Raw genomic sequence first — 6,556 nt, forward strand, 5'->3', positions numbered from 1 at the left:
GAAAATCCTGAAATGCTTGGAGGTTAAATGACACACTTCTCAATAAGACATGGGTCAAAGAGGAAGTCTTACAAAAAATTGAAAAATCTTTTGAACGAAATGAAACTGAAAATAAAACTTTTCGAAATTTGTGGCATGTAGTAGAAGCATGACTTAGAAGAAAATTTATAGTATTGAATGCTTATGTTAGAAAAGCAAAGCAATCTAAAATCAACAATCTAAGCTTCTATTTTAGGAAACTAAGAAAAAAGGAAGGACAAAGTAAATCTCAAGTAAGCAGAAGAAAAATAAAATTAGAGCAGAAATCAGTGATATTGAAAACAGGAAATGAATGAAGTAAAAAAAATAGTTTTTTGGAAAGATCAATACAAATGAAAAAAATTTTGTTTTTAATTTATTTTTGAGAGAGGGAGACAGAGCACGAGCTGGGGAGAGGCAGAGAGAGAGGGAGACAGAATCTCAAGCAGGTTCCAGGCTCTGAGCTGTCAGCACAGAGCCCGACGTGGGGCTCCAACTCATGAACCATGAGATCATGACCCGAGCAGAAGTCAGGCGTACAACTGACTGAGCCAGCCAGGTGTTCACCATTTTTTTTTTTTTTTTAAGGATCAATAAAAGTTGATAAGCTTCTATCCAAGCTAACTAAGAGAAAAAGAGAGAAGACAGAAATTACTAGTATCGAAAATCAAAGAGGGGCCATCACTACTCATCCTTTGCATATTAAAAGGAGAATAAAGGAATATTTCGAGTAACTTCATGTTTATAAATTTGATAATCTAGATGAAGTGGACCGCATCCTCGAATCTATCAAAACTCATACAAGAAGAGATAATCTGATTTTGCTTTTATCTATGAAAGAAATTGAATCAGTAATATATAACCTTCCAAATTAAAAAGCACCAGACGGATTCACTGGTGAATTCTCCCAAACATTTAAGAAAGGGATGATGTCAATTCTCTACAATTTCTTTGAGACAGTAGAGGCAGAGGGAACACTTGCTAATTAATTCTGAGGCCAATATTACCCTAATACCAAGACCAGGGAAAGACTTTTGAGACAAGAAAACTACAGACCAATATCTCTCTTGAACATTGATACAAAAATCCTCACCAAAATATTAACAAATCAAATCTGACAATGTATAAAACAAAGTGCACACCACAGTCAAGTGGGATTTATTCTGTGTGAATAATCATCTGATTATATCAGTAAGATGTAGAGAAAGCATTTGACAACATAGTGCATTGAGAATGATTTTTGTATATATGTATTTGTAAGTGTCTATTTTTGTACATCTATCTAAAGTCTATACAGCAAAATTCTGACAGATGAGTTTTATTTTCTTCTTTTTGCTTTGAATTTTCTAAGTTTTCTGTAAAATTTTCTAGAAAAGAGTACTAGACATGACTTTAAAAACCTTTATTGGTTTGGCTAGGGTCCACTACTAGAAATGCTTGTTAAAGGATCACAGCTAAAGGGGATGAGGTCACAAGTCTTCTAGTGCCCTGTTGATGGGGGCGAAATTGGGAAGTGGGAGGAGCTTCCCCTGGTAGAGTGCTCAAGTGGCCGATTGTGGACAGGCAAAATGCAGACAACAGAGCAACACAGAAACGGGTCCCCATCTCTTCCCTCTAGTCTCATTTTGTATAAACCTTGGTAATTGCTGTTATCAATGGAGAGAGATCAGTTTCTCTCTTTTAAAAAAAAATTTTTAATGCTTATTTTTGAGAGGGGGTGGGGGTGGGAGAGCAGGGGAGGGGCAGAGAGAGAGAGGGAGACATAATATCTGAAGCAGGCTCCAGGCTCTGAGCTGTTAGCATAGAGCCTGATGGGGTGGGGCGGGGTGGCTCGAACTCACGAACCTTGAGATCATGACCTGAGTCAAAGTCAGAAGCTTAACTGACTGAGCCACCCAGTCCCCAAGATCAGTTTCGTTTTGAGATCAATCTCTAATGTCAGCCTAAGCAAGTGAATCTGTACAAGTTAGTCATAAACATGAGCACATGCAAACACACACACACACACACACACACACACACACACACACACACACACACACTCTTTACTACAATGCCGAAAATTCAAAATATAGGTGTTTGTAGTATTGACTCTTATCAATCTAGATTTTTTTCAAATTTACAAACAGTGCTTGCTGTATGGTTTTGTGAAAGCCTAAACCAGCTTCATTTTCAGTGAGCTCTCTGTCAACCCCGTCTGGTCTCTGGAAAGGTGTTTTTCAATTTGAGTTCTAAACTAACTACTTTCACTTCAGATAGACTCATTGTCATATTCTGTACACAGTCATGCATCTTACCTCAGATTATTTCCTCTTGGGGTTGGTTGACCTTCAGGGATATTATAGGCACACTCTCACCATGTATCTCCACCTCTGACCCTAGGAAGTCACCTTTCTTTCCATTGTCTCTTCTAGGGTCTGTGGCAGATTCACAGTGCCAAGAGGTGGCATTTAGAGTTAGCTATATCTAGATTTAAATCCCTGCCCCAATATTTACCACCTGGATGAACTTTGGCAAATCACTCTCTGAGTGGGTCCCTTCACCTAATAAATGTGGATAGTATTGGTTTATAAAATTCTCATGATGATTAAGTCAAAAGTCATCTATGCAATGCCCGGACTGAGTAGGCAACCAACAAATGGGGGCCTGATGCTCATAGCCTTCCCTTCCAGTTATCTGAGTTTATTCTAGAGGTTTTCCTGACAGGATTATCCTGGCCCTGGTCCACAATCCTTGCTTCTTCTCTGGCTCTTGGTCCTCTCTCATTTTGTGGACGTTTTGGGTCCCGTTATCTTGATTTTACATTCTGTTGTTGTGATTCTAGTTCTGGTGGGTGACTCACCCTCTCCCTACCATTCCCGCTCAGCTCAGGTTAGAGCCCCACCTGTTAGGTCCTCTCATAGCCAGCCTTGTGAACTTGGCAAAACCATTTAAGGTCCTGAACCACACCTGTGCTTCTTTATAGCCCATGCCTGTCAGATCAAAACATAATGATCCAGTTGAGGGAAGAGATGGCGTTTTGCTTGCACATGTCATAAAAAGATGGAAAATTTAAAGCAATGAACAGAGAAACCGGGGAAAGCCATGACTTTTTTTTTTCTCCCAAAAAGAATCTTCACTGTCAAAAAGAGTAAGGCAAAAATATACAATTCAAAGCCCTGAGAGACAGAATTATCTCTAAGGAGAACACTTTTAATTTTGGATGTCAGTGATTCTTTCATAGATTTTGGGCTTTTGAATGAATTTGTTCAGTTGGAACCTAGGGAAACCTGGCTGCATGAGAAATTAATTATACATATAAAAGTTCGAATATGAGTAACTTTATTATCTTAATATAGCTATTGTTTTTAGACAATTAAGTAATACATGTTTATTGTACAAAATGTAGAAACTATCGGGGCACCTGGCTGGCTCAATTGGTAGAGACACTTGATCTCATGGTCGTGAGTTTGAGCCCCATGTTGGGTGTAGAGATGACTTACAAATACAATCTTTAAAAAAATCTAGAAAATATAAACCCTCTAAAGAGAAAAAATCCAGGAAAAATCCTAACATTTTGATGTATTTCCTTGTGATTGATTTTTCTTTATAAAATTTAGACCATATTTCACCCACAGTTTTATATTCTACTCTTTGCACCTAACAGCATCTCTTGAGTGTTTTTCTACATCCTAAAGACTCCTTTATTTTTTCCTTTATTTATTTAAAGTTTCATTTATTTAGGTAATTTCTACACCCTATGTGGGGTTTGAACTCACGATCCCGAGATCAAGTGTCGCATGTTCTTCTGGCTGAGCTAGCCAGGCATCCCTAAAATTGTATCTATCATCTATCCATCCGTCTGTCTGTCTGTCTGTCTGTCTATCTACCTATGTATGTATCTGTCATCTATCTAATGTCTACCTCCAGTGTGTGTCTCGAACTCACTACCCTGAGGTCAAAGGTCACATGCTCTTCCTACTGACCAGCCAGGCACCCCCTTAAATACTCCTTTAAAACGTTATTTTAATGACTTCTTATCATTCCATTGAATGACCAGGTTATGATTTATTCATCTAACCCCTGTTGTTGGACATTTGTGAATCCCATTACAAATAGTACTTCAATGTAAATATTTGAACCTTAATTTTTGAGCATGGATCCAATTAGATTCTCTTTTGAGCATGTTACATTCCCAAGGTCCTCTGGCTACTTGTGGAGCTCTGATTGCTGTTCATGCTGCACCACTGGGGTCGACTGCAGTGGGGCTAAATGACCACAGATGCTTTGGGTGGATGGTTCTCCCTGGCAGAACTATTTTTATTCCCTTCTAGGAGGGGGCGCCTCCCAGGGAGTTTAACTGCTTGGCACACGTGAAATGGTAACTTGACAAAGGCTTGCTGCTTGTTATGAATGAGCTTCTTTCTGTGTGTCAGCTCCTGCAGGCTGTGGCTGTGGGAGCTCCCTATAATGAAGTGCCCCGGGGCAGTGCCCCCAAGTCCCACGTAGGTCTTTGTTGGCAAGTAATTCCCTTTCTGAGGCGAGGTGCTTGCAAGGCCTGTGGGAAACGGAGGAGGAGTGGAAATTGGCACACCCAAGGCTCTCTCTGGTGAGACTGCTCTGCGATGCCAAGTTGGAGTCTGGGGTTGGCTGGGTGAGCCCTGGCCATGCTGTGGGGAGCCAGGGTGTGTGTGTGTGTGTGTGTGTGTGTGTGTGTGTGTGTGTGTGAGAGAGAGAGAGAGAGAGAGAGAGAGAGAGAGAGAGATGGGTAAATAAGGCCTTCAACCCCTGAAATTCTCTGGTGCTTTCCAAAGATTATATACATTTTTCTTTTTAATGCGATGATTCCTCTTTGCAGTAGTCTGCTCAGGTGCCAGAGCAAAATACCACAGACTGGGGGGCTTCAACAACAAAAGTCTATTTTCTCACTGTTCTGGAGGCCGGAAGTCCCAGATCAAAGTGCTGGTCATTTAGGTTCCTGATAAGGGCTCTCTTCCTTGTTTATAGATGGCTTTGTCCTCAAATGGCTTTTCCTCTGGGCCAAGAGAAAAGAGAGATCAAGAGAAAGATTAAGACATTGAGAGAGAGAGAAAGAGGGAGGGAGGGAGACAGAGACCTCTTCCTTTTTATTTTTTTAATTATTATTTTTTTTATGAAGCTACCAGTTCTACCAGGCCTAATCCTTATGACTTTATTTAAACTCTGTTACCTCCTGGGGTGCCTGGGTGGCTCAGTCGGTTAAGCGACCGACTTCAGCTCAGGTCGTGATCTCGCGGTCCGTGAGTTCGAGCCCCGCTTCGGGCTCTGTGCTGACAGCTCAGAGCCTGGAGCCTGTTTCGGATTCTTTGTCTCCCTCTCTCTGACCCTCCCCCGTTCATGCTCTGTCTCTCTCTGTCTCAAAAATGAATAAATATTTAAAAAAAAGATAATCCTTTAAAAAAAATAAATAAACTCTGTTACCTCCTGAAGACCCTATCTGTAAATACAGTCACATTGAAGGTTAGGGTTTCAACTTATGAATTTTGGGGGTGTGCAAACATTCAGTCCATAACATTGTTACCCACTGCTCTATTTTTTTCCTATAACATTTATCATCTTCTACAATACTACATGACTTATTTTTTTATTAAGTTGGTTATTATTTGTCTCTCACTACTAGAATATAAGCTCTATGAGGTCAGGGATCTTTCCTGGTTTTTCACTTATGTTTCTTCAAGAACCTAGGAGAGTGCTTGCACATGCAAATGTGGAAGAAATGAATGAGGTCAGCAACCATAGCTGTCAAGGTGAGAAGAAAGAGAGAGAGCTAGAACTACTGGTAATAAACAGAAAATTCCAGGAAATAGCAATATCTAGGAGGGGAAATTGGGGCCTGTCCTGTCCTATCCCAGAACTACTAATGCCCTGTCCAGCAACATGTGGATAATTGCACTTGATCAGGAAGATGGGGAGGAGACACTCCACATCATGGTCCAAACTTGGGTTCTGTTAAATTGTTACGGGGATTGTGCTGTCTTAATCTGCTTGGGCTGCCACCCAAAATCCCATCAACTGTGTGGCTTAAAAAAATAGAAATTTAATTTCTCACAGTTCTGTAGGCCAAGTCCAAGATCATTGTGCTGGAATGATTGAGTTCTGATGAGAACTATCTTCCTGGCTTAAGGGTGACCACTTTCTCTTTGTCCTCATGTGGCAGAGACAGAGAGAGGAAGGCGAGCTTTGTGATGTCTAATCCCATCATGGGGACACCACCCTTATGACCTCATCTAAACCTAAATACCTCTCCAAGGCCCGTCTCCAAATACTATCACATTGGGTTTAGAACTTCAACATGTGAATTTTGAGGGGACATAAACAGTCCCTAACAGATGATGGGACTGGTGATCAAACACTTACAGGATCCAGAGATGAGATGTCAGGTCAGGGAGTAGAACAAGATACTGTCCACATAGACCATGACTCCTCAGTCCAGGAGGTGAACATCTAGAAAGCATCAGAGTATCACATTAGCCAGATGCCATCACAGTGCACCCATATTGGTCAAATCCTACTGGCATTA

At 40.8% G+C, this 6,556-nt stretch overlaps 1 long non-coding RNA gene across 1 annotated transcript; it reads right to left on the minus strand.

Annotated features, from left to right (window-relative positions):
- Nucleotides 1-3,717: 3,717 nt before the first annotated feature.
- LOC122488408 lies at nucleotides 3,718-6,349 on the minus strand. Its single transcript, XR_006298608.1, has 2 exons — nucleotides 6,086-6,349; nucleotides 3,718-5,032 (listed from the first exon to the last, which is right to left on the minus strand). It is a non-coding gene; the product is annotated as an uncharacterized LOC122488408 (long non-coding RNA).
- Nucleotides 6,350-6,556: the final 207 nt, after the last annotated feature.

This window comes from Prionailurus bengalensis, chromosome A2 (genome assembly GCF_016509475.1).
Source record: "Prionailurus bengalensis isolate Pbe53 chromosome A2, Fcat_Pben_1.1_paternal_pri, whole genome shotgun sequence".
In the NCBI taxonomy this organism is placed as follows: Eukaryota; Metazoa; Chordata; class Mammalia; order Carnivora; family Felidae; genus Prionailurus; species Prionailurus bengalensis.